General features: G+C 37.5%; 1 pseudogene; it reads left to right on the top strand.

The window, feature by feature from the left end:
- LOC103081796 (centrosomal protein of 78 kDa-like) overlaps window positions 1-21,587 on the top strand; it is a 30,252-nt pseudogene extending 8,665 nt beyond the window's left edge.
- Window positions 21,588-21,818: the final 231 nt, after the last annotated feature.

Here is a 21,818-nt window from a genome sequence, read left to right as displayed (position 1 = left end):
AAAGGGTATAGACATTTTGAAGTCTTTTCTTATAGAATCTTGGCTTAATCTGATAGGAGAATAACCACATTTAGTTTTATTTTGTATTCATTAGATTTACCAGTGAAGTTTACTGGCTGTTTGTATTCATTTGGCTAGTTGGTTAATTACACCATGTGTCCATTCTTCTGGAGTGAGAGTTTGTAAGGGTTGTATCATATCCTGTCAGATCTATATGTCAGACTTGCTATTTCTCTATGTCATGGGGTGTTGAAAGACTCCAGTTATTTTCATGTGATGGTCCACTCAACACTTAAATAAATGACTCCTGATGGTTTCCTTTCATGTAATAGTTTTTAATACCTGTGCTTTTGTGATGATCCCTTTTGTTTAAATGAGTAGGTTGTTCAGCCCCAGAATTACTAGAAGTCATGATCATTTGTTCTGGTTTTTGTCTGACGTTTTACCGCGAGAGTTCTTGACCATCATACTTTCATGATAGGTTTTTAGTATGTATTCTCTATTCACACATTGTTTGAATTTGTTATTATTTGTATCCTAGAAAACGGTACTTTGGGCTTCCCTGGTGGCGCAGTGGTTGAGAGTCTACCTGCCGATGCAGGGGACACGGGTTCGTGCCCCGGTCCGGGAAGATCCCATATGCTGCGGAGCAGCTGTGCCCGTGAGCCATGGCCGCTGAGCCTGCGCGACCGGAGCCTGTTGCTCTGCAACGGGAGAGGCCACAACAGTGAGAAGCCCGCGTACCGCAAAAAACAACAACGACAACAACAACAAAAAACAACGGTACTTTTCTAATGTTGTACATCCCTTATGTTTTTAGCAGATAATTTACTAATTAAAGTGAGTTATACTTGTAAATCATTCTCATCTTTACTCAGAATAGAGGTGAACCTAGATACTCAGCCTGCTTCCACCAAGAGCATTGTTGCCTTCTTGTGCAACCTCTGAATTCTTGCAAGGAGTACTTTATTCATTTGTCAGTTTCACAAGTAATTATTTTAATACCTATTGTGTTCCAGATACGTGTTTAGGCACTAAGGATAAAGCAGTGAACCAGACACACAAAAATCTTGCCCTCATGGAGCTTACATTCTAGTGAAGGAGTTCAGATAGAAATGAGTAAACAGATAAGTAATATAATTTTAGATAGTAGGAGGTACAAAAATATCTTAATGTAAAGAGAGTGAGCGGGGGCAGGTAGGACTCCATTGGACAGGTTTGTTAGGGGCCAGCTTCACTGGAGAAGTGGCATTTGAACGGAGACCTCAATGAAGAGAGGAGCAAGCCATGGAAGATCTGGGGTAAGCACATTCCAGCACAAGGAGCCCATGAGTATGCAGGCATATAGGTGGGTGGAGTATTTAAGGAAAAGCAAGGAGGCAATGAGTATGCAGGCAGGTAGGTGGGTGGAGTATTTAAGGAAGAGCAAGGAGGCCAACATGGTCAGAGGACTGAGTGAAGAAGATGTGGTATGACATGAGGTCAAGGAGCTAGCCAGGGGTCTGATCTTGTAAAGTCTTGAAGGCCAGAGTAAAGATTTGGATTATTCTAAATGAGTAGAGGGTTTTGAACTGGAAAAAGTCATGATCCAAATAGTATCTGAATAAGGTGACCTGGTATAGAGGATGGACTTGGGAGGATAAAGAAGAGAAACAGGGAGACCAGTTAGGAGACTATCACAGTGGTCCAAAACAGAGATGTTTATGGCTTAGCTTAGGCTGGAAGTTTGGAGCAAGTGAAAAGTGGTTGAATTCAGGTTGTGTTTTGAGGGTGTAGCTAACAAGGCTTGCCGATAGATTAGACGTGGGGTATGAAGGGAATAGTAACAAGGAGACAAGTCATTGATGATTATATGTGCAACTGGGTGGTATCACTTAGAAATAGGGAGCTGATGGGAGGAGCAGCTTTTGAGGGAATATCAGGACTTTTGTTTGTTATCTTAGGTGCCCTTTAGGTATCTAAGTGTCTGGATGGTGCTCAGACTGTACTTTCTATCCAAAGGTATCCAAAGCCACTTTAGATGCAAAATGTTTAAAGTTGACCTTTGCTGCTGCTAAAATAGTAGCCACTGGAGGCAGTCTGCAAGATGGCATCTTAGGTTTCTGAGGAAGCAATTAGAATACACAAAGGGGGAGATAAGTGTATAATTACATAATGTAGATTTCATATTTAAATTTATGGGAAAAGCAATAATTAGTTGGCTTTTGGTTTTAAATGGAAATAGCCACTCATTGAGAACGAATTACTCTAATTTCAATTTATTTTACTTTAGATCATTGTGTGATGAAAGCAGTTATCAAAAATGTTCTCCAGATGGAAGGAGTGCCAAGTCAGAGGTATATCACATGTTTCAGTTCTCTGGGAAGAATTTCTCTTTAATGGCTTGTTTTTCTTTCTTGCTTAAAAGAAAATTATCAAGGTACTTTCTGCCATCTTCAAACTAAGTTTTTAGTCAAATGAAATGGCTTTTCTGTTTTTGAAAATGTTGTGTGATGCTTTAATTTAGGTTCCCAGAAATGCAGATTGAAAACCTTTTACTAACTTAAAGTGTCTTAATTTCCAATGAAGATCAAACCCTCCTAAATTACCTGAAACTTAAATGGCATATTTATTATTTGTGTCTCAGTACCAGTGGAGAACTTCTCCATCTTGAAGGAACCATCCAAAGCTGCTAGACAGAAAAAGAGAACTCTAATTTGGGGAAGTGATCGAAAAGGAAAAGCTACTATTAGAGTTGGTAACTCTTTCTGAACTTATACCCCTTATGTTTTCTGGTGTGCTAAAATTAAAGCAGCCAATATCAACCACATGCATATTAGGAAGCCTATGATTATTTTGATAATAATGATAATTATGAGAATTTATAGAATATAGATATAATAAATGAATTTAAAGAGATGTTAATATTAACCCACATTATTGTTTGGATCTCATAAAAACTTGGTTATTTTGAAAATATTTCCTGGTTGATAATTACTTCTGACACTTTGCCATTGAAATTTGGGGTGCACTTTGATGATAATTTTAGTAGTGGTGCTTTTGAGGAATGATTTCTTTTTAATGCAGAATTACCTTTTGCGCTATAAGAAACAAAATTTCTTCTCAGTTCCAACCTTCCCATTGTTTCCTGCTTCCTTCTTAGAAATGCTTACCTATATTTTTGACTCAGGTAATATCTTGTTTCTCTGAATTATTAAAAAAACTTGAAATATGTATGATCCTTATAAAAGACTTCTACTGGCAAGTTTATTTACCTAGATTGAACATTTTAGAAAACCATTTTCTAAATGTTTACTGTAATGTATATTTAATTTTCCAAATGGTAGTTAACCCAGGATTTTACGACTAAGCCTATTATTTTGTTACGAAATGTAATTGTAATAAAAAGCTTTTAAAACCTTTTAACAATCAGTGGTGTAAGTTTCACATTCTCCTGAATATATACATTTCCTATAATTCACTTCTACTGATAACGTTTGTATTGTTTCTAAGAGACCTTAACTTTTCATTTTGTGGAACATATTATGGTTAGTCACAAATTGCCTTTTTTTGTTGTTGATAAGAATGAATAGCAGGAGCAGCATTTGTGAAACCAAATCTAATATGAAACTGACTCTTATGAGTAAATTTGAATTTTGAAACAGCAGAACAATAAGGTTTAATATAAAGCAAAATACATTTTTTATGTTTATGATCTGCCAGTGTCCCAGAAAGAGTTTTGTGGTGACTTTAGTTATATACCAGATACATTAAAATCACCAATGGACAACACATCTTTTATTCAGGTGCCCTCTGCAAGTTTTAAAAATTTGTTGACTTAATATCACAGAACAGCCACTTTAAAATGGTTAAAATGATAAATTTTCTGTTTTGTGTAGTTTACCACAATTTTTTTAAAATGTGTTGTTTGAAGATTTTGGGGTTTTATAAAGGTATTTTATTAGCATAAAAATGAAAAATTTAAAAGAACACCTCTAATCCCATTATCTGTCAAGCAATATTTACATTTTTATTTTCTCTTCCTGCTGTCTATAAACATAATTCCACGTAGCTTCAATATAATTTGCCATTCTTCTCTTTTCATACTAAATTTAAATTCTATGATTCATAGTTATACTTTTTAACATTGTATTCACAAGGTTTTAATTGAGTTGGTCAATTTTTTAAATTGGTGAAAAACTGGAAATAACTTCAAAGAAACTATTGTAAACATCTTCATAAATACAGCTTTTTTTTTTTTCTACTTAAATATGTTTTTTTTTTTGCGGTATGTGGGCCTCTCACTGTTGTGGCCTCTCCCGTTGTGGAGCACAGACTCCGGACGCGCAGGCTCAGCGGCCATGGCTCACGGGCCTAGCCGCTCCGCGGCATGTGGGATCTTCCCGGACCGGGGCACGAACCCGAGTCCCCTGCATCAGCAGGTGGACTCTCAACCACTGTGCCACCAGGGAAGCCCAATGTTTTTGATTCTCTATTAATGTGTTTGGACAATAGCGTATTAAATAGATGTTGTTAAGAGTGTTTATGAAGTCAAAAAAAAGCTTATGATCCTCTGCCAATTGTTATTTCAAGAGAGTGATATTTTAATAATGAAATAGTACATACAAAGAAGTTAAGATTTGTGGTATCACACTAATTAGATATTATTATTAAAAATTTATATCACGTGTAAAGTATTCTTAAAATAGCTAAGTTGACTTTTGCTATGATACTTGAAATGGAAATAAATATAAATAAAGCATGTATATTAGAAATTCTGTAAAATTAGTACCTGGCGGTATATAATAGGGCATCATGTAATGCGAAGAAAACAGTTAAACTTTTTTTTTATTTAGCATGATTAAACAAAGTGGAAATGTAACTGAAATTTACAAACTCATTGAGCTATTTTAAGAGTAATTTTATTTCTTGGGCTATTTTTTGTATTTGCCTCAGTTATTTGGAGACATAGTGGTAAGCCACATCAGTATCTGGCTATATACCTAGATCCAGGTGAGTATAGGGGTGAAATAATGGTGTGAATTGTGTCACATTTATATTGTAATTATGTATGCCTAAAAAAAGATGGGAACTTTTATTAGAAATTTTTTTTATCTCCTAACAAGAAAAGTGTAATTAAAAAAAGTTTTAAAACAAATGTATTTGCATTCATTTCTGAAAGTAAAGGAAGGGTATACACATACAAACCACATGCATACAAACGTTTTTTTGGATGGTAATTAAGTTACAAAACACCATAAAATTGCACAAAATGAAATGAGCTCCTATATATTTTTAAGAGGCATGTAATCACACAGGATCGTGTGGTGATTATCAATAAGCTACACTCTATGAAATATTTGTCTTATATTACCATATACACTCCATTTTATCCTGCATCCTAATGCTGCTAAAATATAGTAGAAAGCAACAGCATAGCACAGGGAGATCAGCTCGGTGCTTTGCGATGACCTAGAGGGGTGGAATAGGGAGGGTAGGAGGGAGGCTCAAGAGAGCGGGGATATGGGGATATGTGTATGCATATGGCTGATTCGCTTTGTTGTGTAACAGAAACTAACACAGAATTGTGAAGCAATTATACTCCAATAAAGATCTATTAAAATAAATAAATAAAATAACACAAAATATAGTAGCTTTGAAGGATAAATATAACCCTTTTAACCTATGATGTTTGTTTTCAGTAAATTCAAATTAAATATTTAAATGTGAATTTCAGTATGTGGCTTGTTCTAAATAAAATATTAACATGTAGGTCTAGTTTTTGCAACCAAATATTTCATATAAAGATACTTGCCCCTTTACTACTGAAATATAGGATAAGTCTCCACATTTCACTCTTTTACCCCGTGGGTTTCATTTGTTTTTTTGTGTATTTTCTATATGAAATCAAAGGAACAGGGAAGGTTGACAGGCTTATAGGAGAGTAACATTGACTCACCTACCACCCAGCAACTTGCAGCCTTATAACTTTTATTGTTTTTACATAGAAAAATTCATCTTAAGTTGAATTTTTGGTCTAATTCTGAAGATTCTGTTTGGCAGAAGTCATGGGTGTATCTGTGTTTCTGTGTCCTTGAGATTCAGAAATGCCAAAGGTGTTCTAAGATTCAGTAAACTTGAGTGTTTCTGCATGATACGTAAAATGTATCATACTTTGGGATTATTTTAAAAATTTATTTTTGCATTTCTGCACATCTCAATACTTCTGTTTTAGTTAAAATAACTTGTTACTGTAGAGAACTGATATTTTTTTTAAAATGCTGGCTTATGTAAAACCTTTGTACAAAACGATCCTCTTTTTGTGAATGGCCTTGGCATCATTGTCAAGTGCCTGTCTGATTCCTTTCAAAGTGTACACTTGTGACAGTTGCTCTGTAGACCTTTGGTGCATCTTGATTCCTTCTTTTCATGCTTTGTCAAACATAGGCTAGGCTGCAAAGCAACCTGTAAGTAATGGAAGGAAACACTCTGCTGGTAAAGAATGTTATGGTCCTGAACCTCTACCACCTGGTGTGTCTGGTTTCCGGCCGTGGTGTACTGCAGAACGTGCAAAAAGCAACAGGTAACGTGCTTGCATTCCCTGTCTTTTTCAGTCGTTCAGAATTCTTTATTTTGGAACTTCTATTATGTGGGTGGTCTCTGGTGCTTTCTATAGAGGAAAAATGATAACTCACACATGGCTCCTGCCTAATGAGCCCTCTAAGGAAGAAAAACCAAATGTAATTGGGAGTTTCAAGTTGTTTCTCAAGTGTCACAACAGAGGTAACCCCGTGGGAGTCTTGAGGAGACTAAAATGATCTCCGATTGTGCAGGTGAGGAAAGTTTCACTAAAGGCAGGTGTAGTTGTGCGAAGCCCTACAGCACAGAAGTAGGAATTCAGATATGTACGAATGGGAAAAAAGACATTTTAGGCATGGGAAATAGTTTAATGCAGAATGGATGAGAAATATGCATTAGACCTATCTAAATCAACTGGCTTATTAACTCAGTAAACCAGATTTAGTGAGTCAAACTAGCTTTATCTGATGACTTATCCAGGGGATAGCTGTTCATAGTAACTTTTGTCACAGAACAGTAAATAAAATTGTTGAAGTATAGCTTTAGGCTTGCTAAGCATGTTCTGGGAGGACAGTCCATGTCAATTGCCAGCATTTCGGCCAACATATACATCATCAAATCCAGCCACCATGGAACATGGGCTGAGAAACAATCTGTCCAGTGTTTAATGAGTAACATTAGCATGCTCTTAAAAGCATTAATAGCAACTTTCATTACTGTTCATTTTAGTGTGGATGGAAGCTATCCAAAACCTAACTATGTACTAAATTCATTTTAGTAAAAGCAGAAAATAATAAATAAAATAAATGATTGTAATTACAAATTACTTCCAGAAGTTAGACTTATATTAACATGATATTAACTCAGAAAAGAAACACTTTCTTCTTTTTTTTTTTTTCCAGATTACAGTTTTCTTTTAGGGAACCCTTTCTCTCCTACAGTGACTTTCAATCTAATATTGTCTTCACATTAATTTTCATTATTTTATTATATAAGTGATGTTATTATACTTTTTGGTATTTTGATCCTGAGGATCAGAAATTGTTCAGAAGGCATTTGGAGTTTTCTATAAATTTGTTTATATTGACTTTGGCAGTATCCACTCCAGCTGCTTTCTTGTGTGCCTTCCTATACTTCTTCCCTTTCCAGTCTCTTCAGGATGTTCCCCAGCTCCTTTACAGGTATGGTCCTGGATGTGATTTTAGTTCTGCAAGTCACACATTCTCATGGGGACATGGATTTGGAAATTTCTGGTGCAGATGGTGGCAGAGGTTCTCAGTTGCTGGAGTCAGCAGCTTCAGCAGTGTTTCCTGATTTGAGAATCTGCTTCCTCACCATTGCAGAGGCAGTAGCTGTTGTGGCAGCCTGGTGTGGCCAGAACCTCAGTCTAGGGTCTGTTACTTCCCTTCTCTCTAATTATAAGCTTTTCTACTTCAGGTATCTAGGAAAGATTCTATGCTCTACAGCTGAACCCTGAGTAAGACTGCCTTGGTGCCTACTTCATAGATTGCAAACATTTTGGTGATTAAATGGGATACGTGCATATAGTTTCCTTAGCCAAATGCCTGGCACAGAGTGGATAATAAATATTAGCTTCTATTTTTCCCCTCATAATGCCTAGGGTGGTTCAATGTGAACCTACCTGATAGAAAAATTAAATCCTCAGTACACTTTTTAGTCACATGGTGGCTACATATGACACAGTAGAGAAAGACATAGAGACAGTGTGTTATAATGGTAGGGCCAGAGAGTGGTGAACAATATTTAGAGTAAAATGATCTAGGTTCAACTCTCAGACCTACTTATTGTTTGGCCTTGAGCAAAGTTTTTTGGGGTTTATTTGTTCCATCTACAGTGGGAGATGAACTGTGTTATCTTTAATATTTCTCAAGTTTTTAAAATTCTGAGTCTTATATTCTAGCTTCATTTGCTTCTAATTTTCAGTAGTGATTTGAAATAACAAGAATGTTCACTTCTTTAGATGACTCATTGTTTAAGGCCTATGATAGCAAACGATGAAGTTGTTTGTTGTTTTTTTTTTAAGACTTGCCTGATGCTTGCCATCATAAAAGGTGAATTAAGCAATACAAGGCAGAAAAAAAAATAGAGGTGAGGATAGTACATTTAACGCATTTGGGAGGGTAAAGAAAAAAGTCCTCTTAGTTTAGTTTGTCTTATCAGTGACAAACTGAAACTGGTTTTTCATAGTAACACCTGGTCATTGATCTAAAAATATGAAACTTGAGGCCTGTTTGTTGTTGTTGTGTTTTTGTTTTTTTTTACACTTAGAAACCTTGATTACAGTGCTACAATTTAGAAAATTTAGAAAAGGCACTCTGAGGAACTGAAAAATGTAGAAGAAAATAGAATCTCTTAAGGGTGTAGGAAGTAGATACAATCTCTGGCAGAGAAAAGCAGTTTTCACAGAAATATAATAGAGAAAGATAACTGAACTTATTATAAATGCACCTAACTAAAAGGGAAAAATCAGTAGAGGAAAGGAAGTTATCTCCTAGTCTTATGCTGTTTAAGGTCTTGGTGGAGCCAGGAAACATGCAAAATGCCATGTATTCTTTTTCTTTCCCTCTCAAATCTGCTTTAAAAATCCACGAAAAAGGGCTTCCCTGGTGGCACAGTGGTTGGGAGTCTGCCTGCTGATGCAGGGGATGCGGGTTCATGCCCCGGGCCGGGAGGATCCGCGGAGTGGCTGGGCCTATGAGCCATGGCCACTGAGCCTGCGCGTCCGGAGCCTGTGCTCCACAACGGGAGAGGCCAAAACAGTGAGAGGCCCGCGTACTGCAAAAAAAAAAAAAAAAAAAAAAAAATCCACGAAAAACTCAAGCCTGCCTTTTAGCTATTAAAATTGAATTTTAAAATATGACATGGGTTCAGATTTGGATTGACATTATTGACTACTCTTCTTTTCATACAAATGATAGCAGTATCAGTGTTTGAATCTGGCCCATTTGGTTACGAGGAAGAATTCAGTCAGATTACTGCAGTGGACAAATGGTTGTTATAATTACATATGGACTCTGACTGGACCTGGAAGCTTAGGCGTAGAGAGAAATATTTTGTTCCCTCTCTGAGTCTTTGGTGCTCTGTGTCCATCTGCTGTATTCCCCATTCCAACCTCTGGAACTTATCTGCTGATGCTGGTTTTCTACATCTTCATTGTCCAGCTTGCCTATTTGCATAGGTTACTTCTTCTAGATTATCTTTGTCCCCTTTCTACAGCACACATTTTTTTTCTCTAACTTGTGTTTTAATCTCATGTATAACATAGGAAGGCTTGCCTCTATTGGGGTAAGGAAAGCATTTTCCTGTTTTCTCCTCAGAGCAACTCCTTCATTTGGGAATACCTAACTAATATGATTGAGGGAATTGGGACCTGGGCTGCCAAGAATTTACCACTCGTTCTTATTCTCATTCTCTTGTTCTTTCTGTTTCTCACTAGTTTCAGTTCAGAGGGAAAGAAAGAAATCCTTTTTTTTTTTTTTTTTTTTTTTTTGGCTGCACTGCGCAGCATGGGGGATCTTAGTTCCCCAACCAGGGATTGAACCCCCAGTGGAAGTGCATAGTCCTAACTGCTGGACCACCAGGAAAGTCCTGAAAGAAGTCTTGATTTTAAATTCTGGCTTTACCAGAATGACAGCTATTAAACTTTCCCTTTTGATTTCTATGTATATTGATCTACTGGTTCAAGATACATAGGGCAGTGATTCTCAACTGGAAGTGATTTTGATAGGGGACATTTGACAATGTCAGAAAACATTTGTGATTGTCAGGACTGAAGAAGGAGATTCTACTGGCTTCTAGTCATTAGAGTTCAAGGATGCTGCCAAACATCATTCAGTACACCAGGTAACAACCCGCGTTAAAAGTAACAATAATAATACTGCTATATTTAAAATAGATAACCAACAAGGAGCTACTGTATAGCACCAGGAACTCTGCTCAATACTCTGTAATAACTTATATGGGAAAAAAAATTTGATAAAGAGTAGATACATGTATACGTATAACTGAGTCACTTTGCTGTCCACCTGAAGCTGACACAGCATTGTTAATCAACTATACTCCAATATAAAGTAAAAATTTAAAAAAGTATTCTATCCCCAAATATCAGTAGTGCCAAAGTTGAAAAATTCTGCCATACGAGAAGGGTTTGAGATTAATTATTGCCTTTATATTAAAAAACTATTTTATTACCGTTTCTAACTATCTAACCTCTCAATTACACCCTTCCAGATTCCCAGGGAAAGATATGAATGGTGAAGCCTATTTTTGAACTAGGCTCCACAAAGCATAGACTTCTGCCAGTCCAAGGGTTCAAGTTCCTTAGTCCAACCCGAGCAACTATGACTCACAAGGTATCAGCTATGATTATAAAATAAAACATGGACATGTTAGCTCTTGTCTCTAAAAAAGGTAGATAACTTTTTTAGAAGGAGATGTGATTAGGTAGGAATCATAAAATATGTTCAGAACAAAAAAATAAAATATAATTTCCTTAATACTTAATAACTTTTAATTGATGACAAAAATCAAGTGAGTCTTCTATCATGTATATTTTAAGCCAATATGATTCAGTAATATTGTTTTGGATATTCAGTTACTATATTTGTGAGAACACTTAGTTTTTATTATCTCTGAGAAAAAGGAAAAAACTAATTACATATTGGATTAATTTGTGAGTTTCCTATTCCTTAGGTACCCTGGGGGTCCATAATTCTTACTTCCAGGAACTCTTTGTAAGCCTTTTTTTTCCAGAAAAGAGTTTCAGACCAGGAACGCAGAGGCAAAGCAGAACACATTGTAGATGCTAATATTCACTAGAAGAGGAGCAAGGGAGCTGTTTTTGAGGGAGTGAGAAGGAATGTTGTGCACAGATTCTGTTATGACTTTAATGGAAACAGTGCATGTCATTCCCACACAGCTTGCTGAGTACTTGCCCCTGAGAATATAGTGATTAGAATGAATGATGTGCTGGGATTAAAACACTTTACTGTTTAGTTCTATTTGTTGGGAAACATTTACTGATTCTAGCCCTGGTTTCCCTTATGATATGATTAGGCAGAGAGGAGTCACTTTCCTGAGGAAACTGAGGTCACAGTGTTCTCTCACGATATAAAGCTCATGAGGTATGTGGAAGAGCTGAGATCATGGACTTGGAAAGGATCGCCATAGAGTTGTTAAAATAAAATTTTCCACAGATAACTTACTGATCTAGTTGACTTTTATTCAGTGATTCATGACTTGGGTACTGTTTAATCTAGCAGGTAGAAAGGAGCTCTGAAGAGCAGTACAAGGTGAGAGTTTTTTATAGACCTAAGTGAGCAGGGTCAAGGAAGAGGTACTGGGCATTTGCTAACGGGTTAAAGGAGGGTTCCTTTCCTTATATGGAACAAGGAGCTGGATAAGGGTTTGGTAAGCAGGCAAGCATGACTGGTTGGTTGACCTGGGCCTTCCTTTGCTTGGAGAGCCCAGGTAGGGAAACTTAGATAAATTATGGTTTGCTGATGTGGGGCTTAGCATGAGTGATTCCATCTTGGACCTAATCTAGTTACTTTGACAGAGTCCTTGACCTATCCCATAGTCTTTACTATGCAAATAGGGCCAGTCACTTCAGAATTTTGAGAATTGATCTCAGTATCTTTCTACTGAAGACAATAACTGCTTTCCAGCATTGTAGCATTTAAGAGCTTCCATCACAGCTTCAGTGCAACTTAACCACCTAACCAGTTCTGTGAATGCTGTCATGTTCTGGAATATTATCGTGCCTCAATTTTCTCTTTTATAAATTTGGGAAGATTGTATCTGCTTTACAGGGGTTTTTGAGAAAGAAATGAGTTACTAATAATGACTGCAAAGCACTTGTAACAGTGTCTGTCTCAAATGTTATTATCATTGTTAATGCACGTTGAGCTTTTAGCTCAGTGCTTGAAAACCTGGCAATCATTCAGTCAATGGTAGCTAGTTTTTACACAATGTCCGGTATTATTATTGCTAGAAACAAAGAAAAATAACAATTTACGGCAAGGGAGAATCCAGTAAATGATCTATGAAGGTCTGTTATTGCCTAAACCGACATATGCTTTGTGATAGTGATTAGGCTGGGTGGGAGCCATCAGTCAAGCCAGAAGGATGAGGCAAATGATGAAACCTTTTCAGAAGACATGTGGATGATTCTAGGGAACTGGATGACGTTTTGGTTGGGGGCATAACTTCACAGTAATTGAACACTCCCCAAATATCATTTTTAAAGTATTTTTAAATATCATTTTTAAACTTACCTTATTACTGTTAGTTGGAGGCATAAATTTCCACTCTGTGAATGCCCTGTGCATTTGTGGATCCGATTGCAGGGTTAAACAAAATCAACAGAGTCCTTCCATCCCATTCATTTCTAATGCAACCTGTATTGCTACCATAAGCAGCAAAATATTTTTTTTTCATTTACCTCTGACTCAAAAAGCAGAGGGAGAGGTATTTTGAGATAGTTTAAATAGGGAAATGGAGATTTAGAGGTTAAGTAATGGGTTTAATGACAGTGGTGCTTCATGTTAGTACAGTATTTCACTTTTCAAAGTATATCCTCATAAATAATCTCCTTGGATCTATACAACTAAATAGAATATAAACAAGAATATAAGACTGTTATCTCCATATAACAAATTAGAAAGCTGATGTTTCTCTATCAGATGTATACTCAGGCTAAACTGGAGACATTGATTCCAGCTCTCACTGTTATGTAGGGGAGCTTCTCTTGCTATCATTGTAAAGCCTACAGCATTTCCCCAGCATTGACTTTATTCTGATTTCTTTAAAAATAAACTCCTGGGCTTCCCTGGTGGCGCAGTGGTTGAGAGTCCGCCTGCCGATGCAGGAGACACGGTTCGTGCCCCGGTTCGGGAAGATCCCACATGCCACGGAGCGGCTGGGTCCGTGAGCCATGGCCACTGAGCCTGCGCGTCCGGAGCCTGTGCTCCGCAATGGGAGAGGCCACAGCTGGGAGAGGCCCACGTACCACAATAAATAAATAAATAAATAAACTCCTGCTAGTCTTTCTTGAATCAGATGCTGATAGACCTAAGAAAATGAGTCTAATTCCTCTTCCCCATTAGCCCTAAAGCTAACATACCTGCAGATCTTCTAAGTTACTCTTTTCTCTAAATCAGACTTCCCTCACTAGTCTGCACTTATCACAAATTCTAGAACTTTCATCATACTTCAGAAAAATGTACTTTATCCACTTCCCTGAAGAAAGAAAAAAAGTATAATTCACTCAGCTAATATTGACTGATGGCCAACAGTATTAGAATCTTATTGTGTGTTTATGTACAGTCATGAACAAAAAAGATACAGTCCTTGAAATTAGGTAATTTGCTTATTAGGGCAGGGACATAGGTGATATTCATGAAATAATTTAAAATTTTATTCAGCAGTAAGTTGCCATGAAAAAAATAAAATAAAAAACAGTGTTCTTGAGCATTATATTATATTGAATGGAGCAAGAAGTTATCCCTGAGGAAACTGCCTTTGAAAGACAAAAAAGGAGCCAGGCATTCAACAATCTGGAACAAGAGAGAGCCAAATAAAGGAAAATGTTAGTGCAAAGATGGGAGCCAGGCTGGTGTGGTCAACGGATAAAGAGGATTCCAATAAATGAGGACTAAGTTGAATAAGAGGGCAAATGAGAAGAACTGAAGTTAGGGACATAGGCAGGGACAGATATTCTGGGGCCTTAGGATGCCCCCATAAAAGGGATTTGGCTTTTATTCTAAATCCTAGTGCTATCTATTGGTTTTGAGTGTGGAGGGACTTGATCTGATATCATTTTTAAAAGAATACGCTGGCTGTTTTAAGAAAAATGAATTGTGGGGAGGCAAGAGTAGAGTCTGGGGACTAGTGAGAGGCTTCCAGTAAACCAAAAGAGATTATCATGTTCAAACAAGGACTTGATGATGCATTGTCTTGTCTTAGAGTTGGGGCGGATAGTGATTGAAAGGGAAGAATTGGACACTTCCTAGTTGGGGATTTGAGTAGCTGGGTGGACAACCCTGTCCTCACTTGAAGTAGGAAAGACTAAGGGTGAGAGAAAATGTCTTGGGGCTGGGGACAAGTGGGTAGTTCTGGTTTTAAAAAAATTATGTCTGGAATTTATATTTTGTTTTAGATGTGCTCTCACTTATATGCAGTACAGGGTAACAGTAGTTTCCCTTAAATTTGAGCCTTTATTATATCAGCCTCAGGTTGTAGTCGTTTATTAAGCAGTCATGTGTAGAAAAAAATGTATTCATTGAAAAACTATGCATCCTTTCTCTCTCTCTCTCTCTCTCTCTCTCTCTCTATATATATATATATATAAATATATACACACATACACTATATATATATATATATATATATACACACACACACACACACACACACACACATACACACACACGTACTTTTTTTTAACCTTCTTAGATTTCCCTTCTTGGTTATCAGATTCTAGCTCTGTTTATTGTCTCTGAGCTATTTTGCAACTCTTTGTAAGTTGCAGGTAACTAATAGATATATAAACTCTTCTCTGTGCAGTAGTGATTTTAATTAAGTACCTTTTTTCTGTGGAAAACTGGTTTTGTTCACATTTGCAATTAATTTCAACATTCCTTTACTCCATATGAATTTTTCTTCCTTTTCCCTTCATTCAGTTACAACATCTGCTTGATTTCCTCATCTAAGTAAAGTAAAATCTTTAATGTGCATTCCTTTTTGTATCTGTATGAGAATCATAGCTTTACTTTTTCCTAAAAATGATCTTTTAACACACTTCTCACCAATGGCTCATATTGCTCTCCTGGGCAGATGAACACCCATACGTTTTCACACAAACTGCTGTAAAGTTGTGCTCCCGAATTCTGTATTTCATAATGTGACATTAACACATTTCATTTCATATGATACCAATTTCCCAGAAAAATTCTGGACTCTCATGTGAAATACCCAGAATCAATTTTGCCAGTACAATTATGAATTCAAATGTCAAATGATTCATTTTATACCTCAGCCCCAAGAACATTACATCCTCCTAGTGGAAGGGAGAATTTCTAATGATCAGCCTTTGAGCTTCCACAAGCCATTTAGTAAAATTTTAGACACTTTGTGTACAACAGAATTAGTTTGTCAGTAATGAAAGATATCATTGAGTGTTTCTAAGCAAATTCATACATTGCCTCTATTCTCAGAAGTGTATACTTCAGTGACTAAGGTTCTGAGAGATTGTAATTCATTAATTTTTAGAGGAAACTTACTTGAAGTTATATTCTAAAACTGTCTTTTAAAAAAGATTAGCTCATGACTCATAAATTGGAGTGGTTCATTTTTTGTCTCATCAAGGAAGAAGAAAACGTACTTCACTGACAAGGAAAAATAAACATTGCATCTTTGGCAAAGGTGCAGTTTAAATATTTAGAAAATTGTGATTCATAAGTCAAAAAAGGTAATGATATAATATCATTTCCAGAGCTGTATCTGTGCAAGCACTTTTTGTACTCATATAACATTAATTGATTTTAGGGTATCATTTGTGTAAGTTATCATTAACATTGAAAATATAAATCATGAAGATTAAATGACACAATTAATTTACAAAAAATAAATTCATCTAACGTTTATTTTGTAATACTTTTTAAAAAATATTATGCCAGGCCTGGCAAACTTTAACAAATGTTTTAATTTCTTATAAATCATTTTTTGAATGTGACTATTTTAGAGGAATTATAGATGAAAACAGAGTTTTGGTTGACAAATTGAAAACTTCACAAAGAAAGAAGCATAGATTTATTGATTGATATAGCTAATATGTTTATGGCATCTGTGAGGGCCACGTATACAGGTAGACTGTGAGATGGGTTGATGATTACCAATTTTGTTCTGACGTTATGAAAATAAAAACTCAAATGTTACACAAAACTTATTCTTTGAGTTGGGGTGGATGGTTATTGAAAAAGAATAATTAGATGCTTTCTATTTGGGGGATTTCAGTAGCTGGGTGGACACTGTTGTCCTGACCTGAAACAGGAAAGACTTATGGTGAGGGGGAAGGTCTTGGGGCTGGGGTAAGAATGGATAGTTCTGTTTGTAACAAACTTACTTCTAGAATTCACATTTTATTGTAGATGTGTTTTTACTTGCATGCAGTAGAGGGTGACTGTAGTCATCCTGGGACTTGAGCCTCTATTTCTGTTATATCAGTCTCAGGTTCAGTTGTTTGTTTAGCAGTCATGTGTGGAAAAGAAAGATGTATTGCATGGAAAACTATGCATCTTCCTTAGATTACCATCTGTAAAATGCTTACTTTAAAAATCTTAGTTGAACTTACTTTTATCCATACTGGGTTGACATTTTTGGTATATTTTTAACAGTTCTAAGACAAAATATTTCATTTGTCATTGAGAGATTATACACTAGACTTGGGGAAACGTGGGGGCTATCCTGATGAGGCCTCTCATTTACGTTTCCTCATTTGTGAAAGAGAAAGTATTTAGTTTCTGGAAACTTGGGGCTGCCTCCCCCCTCCTTATGTTAGACGACATTTTGAATTGGCCTTAGAGTTCCTTCAAATAAAGCAACAAGCAATAAATGGATATTTTCATACTTCTATACGCTCTCTTCTTGAAGGAGAGATCCCTTGTAGTATTCACCATTTTAGCTCCAGAATCTACATTGTTGATGATTGAGGGTAGATCTCATAGAGGTGTCTTTGCCTTACTGGGGAGTCTTTGTATGGCTTATAGGGTACAATTCTAAGGTCAAAAGGAAAGTGATTGACTCTATCCCTAATATTTCTCAAGGACCCATGATGATAGAGAATCACAACTCTCTTACCACATTTGGTACCCTAAGAGGTAGATTTCTCTTTATTCTGTATAAGAAATATTTTTGTTTATTATTTTTATTTTATTTATTTATTTATTTTTGCGGTACACGGCCTCTCACTGTTGTGGCCTCTCCCGTTGCGGAGCACAGGCTCTGGACGCGCAGGCCCAGTGGCCATGGCTCACGGGCCCAGCCGCTCTGCGGCATATGGGATCCTCCCAGACCGGAGCACGAACCCGTGTCTCCTGCATCGGCAGGCGGACTCTCATCCACTGCACCACCAGGGAAGCCCAAGAAATATTTTAAAAAGAAGCAAACATCATTTCTAGTCAAAGAGGTGTTTTTCAAAGGAATTCTTCAAAATGTACATGTTCTTTTCCTTTGGGATAGTACATAAGATCTACCTTCTGGAAAGGTACACACATATCAAACCATGTGCTTCTTCCTTAAAAGGAAAAATTCATGTTTGGTCAATCCTCTTTACTTCCCATAAGGAAAAATTAACTCATTTCTTAGAGTGTCCAGAGAGTCTCAAGCTCATAATGAGTATTTTATGGAAATTTTCTCATAATTGAAGATTAATGTTTAGTTTATGATTTTATTTCAGTAATCTCTACCGTATTTATTTTTAACCCATTCCACAAGTAGTTGACTAAAGCAGTATAACACAGATTTTATATTTGATGGATTTGGGAAGAGGGAGGAATAAGAAGATTTTTCACCCTTTTTCTCACTTGTTCCCAGCAGTGATCTCAAGTTTCAGGACAGTCTGGATGGCAAATAGGCGAGTAGAGAAAAGTATGCTTTGTTTCTGTGGCGGTCTCAGAGCCAATGACTTCTCTGGGAGAGAGGTAGCTTATCCAGCCTAAAATTTTGAGACTGAAAACTTGGAGGGAAGCTGGTCCAAGATTTCTGCAGGAAAAAACCCTTGGTGCTACTGCCAGAATAGAATAGATGTCTGGTTTGTGATATTTGTTATCTATTACATTCTTGGAAAGGCACAGTACTGTCAGATTAATTTGGATTTTTCTCAAACATAATTATCACATCCTCTTTCTTCCCTCCCTTCAGTGGCTTCCTTCAGATAAAACAAAAATAACAAACAAACAAACAATTTAATCTGCCCTTCAAGGCTTCACATGTTTTCTTATTTCCTTTCTTGCTCTGTTCCTTCCCTTTATCTCTGTCTCTCTCTGTCTCTGTCTCTGTCTCCAGTTATACATTTAAGTCCTTCCCATATGGTAGGCACTATTCTAAGTCCTGGTGCCACTACATGGGACAGGACACTCAGGCCCTCTGCACTCAGGGAATACCTGTAATGAGGAAGGATGTTTAATAGAATGAGCAATGTGAAGCTTAAGCCAACAAACCCCAAATACAGGAGTTAAGAGCATGATTTCTGGAGCTGAGTTTTAATCTTGGCTTCACACCCAATTAATCACTAACTCTTGATAAGTTACTTAATCTCCCTGAGGCTACATATTTTTCAACAACAGACAAGAAATAATAATAATGTGATGAAGAAGAATGACAATGGCTGATTTATAGTTTCACTGAGAAGACTAACTGAGATAATACTTTTAACCATACAACTAGATATTGTAAGAACTCAACAAATGTTAGTTGCTATCATTACCATTACTCTTACTGCTGTTGTTAAGGGTTGGGCTACATAATATACATGTGCTTAAAGAGTTCAGCTATTTGAGAACTACCAACCATCTTCCTGTGACTTGTGACAATTAATGGTTTTTAATGACCAAAAATGATTCCCCTGGAATCAAATTGACTTGGAACAGGTAACCAGGATAGCTGAAAATGGCTAATAGAATGATTTTCCTCCCAGTGCTCTTCCAAATTAAGGGGATAAAGTGATGTTCTTATAAGCCAATATGTAACCTCATGTATGTGTGCAATCTGCTGAGACAAGGGAGAAAGCAATGCTCAGGCTGGCAGCCCACTGCTCCCCCAGAGCCAGGTGGCATTCACACAGCATATGCTGCCTAGCTCCTGGTTGGCTGCTTGTCTTATCTGCTTCTTTTCAACCTGACAGGGGTCGATAAACCACTGCAGAGAACAAAATGGATGTGCTGAATAAAAATGGTGATGAAGAAATTGAGAATCTTGAATCATACTTCATTCTGGTAAATAAAGGACAGGTCACTCATTCTAGGATATGAATTTATTTTAAGCTCTAATTATTATTATTGACACTTATGCAAGAGGGAACATATGAAGCAGGGATTGTAACTTGGTTAACTGAGGGTGTCAATGACCCAGGGAACAAGAATAGGGGGAAATAAAGACGGCTTGTGAAAGGAGTCACTTCTAGATCTTATGCTGGTATTTCCACACAATTTTTTGTTCAGATATTTTTATGCTCATTACTGAAATTACAATGAAAGATAAATGAAGGGTGCCCACACAAAGAGCTTCAGGATCACCAGGGTTATTACTTAAAAGAAAATGATTTATATTTCATTGTAGGAATATAATGATTCCATCAAAGAAAAAAGAAAAAGAAAAGGGAAAAAAATGTAGGTCATAGAGGAAATGACTTAGTTTGAGGAACATGCCCTGTAATACAAACAGTCCTATACGAGGAATTAGGGATCCTGGTGGAAGTTCCAATACATTTCTAACTGGCAATGCAACCCTAGGCCACTTAAGAAAGAAAACCTCTGGGCTTCCCTGGTGGCGCAGTGGTTGAGAGTCTGCCCGCCGATGCAGGGAACGCAGGTTCGTGTCCCGGTCCGGGAGGGTACCACGTGCCGCGGAGTGGCTGGGCCCGTGGTCCATGGGCGCTGGGCCTGCGAGTCCGGAGCCTTTGCTCCGCCGCTCCACAAGAGGCCCGCGTACCACAAAAAAGGAAAAAAAAGAAAACCTCTGACGCCCAATGCCCTTGTGTATCCAGTGCAGGAAACCTTTAAAACCTACCTCGTATTTCTCAAATGGAGTTGTGTGGATTAAAGGAGAACCAGATGTGATTCTCCTCGTAAGCTGTAACTACAAGCAGCCATGAAGGCATCCATAATTCATTTAACTAAATCCTACAGATGTTTTTGTTTGGATTTATGCTTTTACCAGAGTATTGTTTTACTTTTTAAGCTATAGGTCCTGACTCTCACTGGACTTGTGACTGCTATGATTTTGTATTGACAGAGTCACCACTTCTTCCATCCCCTTCCTCATCTGTTCTCTTCCCTGGTTGGATTTCGTTGGAAACATGCTGAACTCTAAACCTTTCTACTCTTAGTGTGCAAAGTATGAACTGGGAATGGGCAGCATTGGTATCAAAGGGGAGTTTGTTAGGTATGCAGACTCTTGGGCTCCCCTCCACCTCCAATGAATCAGACAATGAATCTTTCATTTTGACAATATTATTGAGTGATCCCTTTGCACATTACATATGAAGAGCACTGACCTAATGCCATCTAATGGGTTTCAATCATCATTTGTTCCATACCTCGGTTGCCTAGATAGAGGTAGAGATCCCAAACAAAGAACGTAAGATACTAAAGCTGAAAAGGCCCTCTCTGGTGATTTAATACAGACACCTCATCTTACAGGGAAGGAAAAAGCCTAAGGTCATAGTCTTCTAGAGCCAGTGCAGAGCTCATCAGGCATGAGTCACGGGTGCTTTTCAACAATATCATGTTAGCAAAAATTTTCTTTGTGATTGAGCTTTTCCCTTTTCTTCCTCCAGCCACAGAAAAGTTAATCAGTGGTTCCCAGGGACACCCCTGGACTTCGGAGTCTCAGGCTCCTGTGTGCATGTACTTATTTACAGTAGAAAACAAACATAAACCACTCATTGGAGACCAAGGCCATCGGGGTAGCCCTAGGGGTGGATTGGCTAATTCTGAACGCTTTGCCTCTGGCTCCTCAATTATCCACTAGGAGATGATTCATCTCTACAGAGACCTTTGACAGTCTCAGCTGAAAAAACTCTGAGAAGTGCAAAGCATTACTGTGCCCTGCAAGTGAAAACTACACCATTCTCTGAATTCTCCCCATATCTGGAACTGAAACTAAAATTAGCAGCTGCCATTTCTATGTCATACATAACCCCTTGGCTTATTCCCAGGGACACAGCCAAGGCTGCTCTTCAGACTATCCAGTCTAAGCACGTGGTTCTCTGTGGAAGTAACAGTACATAGTAGAGAGAGCAACAGGTGTGGGGTTAGAATTTCTGGGTTTCAGCCCCAGTTCCTCCTTTTACTAGTTGTGTGCACTTAGGCTGCTATTCCACCTCTCCGGGCTTCTGTTTTCCCATTTTACATGGCCTTACTACTATTTATGTCACTGGATTTTTTTCCTACATCCTTGCTCTTGACCCTGTGTTTTCCATGTGCCTTTGACCTCAGTGTAGTGACCACCTTCCTACTTTC

This window comes from Lipotes vexillifer, unplaced genomic scaffold, assembly GCF_000442215.2.
Source record: "Lipotes vexillifer unplaced genomic scaffold, Lipotes_vexillifer_v1.1 scaffold1926, whole genome shotgun sequence".
In the NCBI taxonomy this organism is placed as follows: domain Eukaryota; kingdom Metazoa; phylum Chordata; class Mammalia; order Artiodactyla; family Lipotidae; genus Lipotes; species Lipotes vexillifer.
This window is presented reverse-complemented; position numbering and strand designations above follow the sequence as displayed.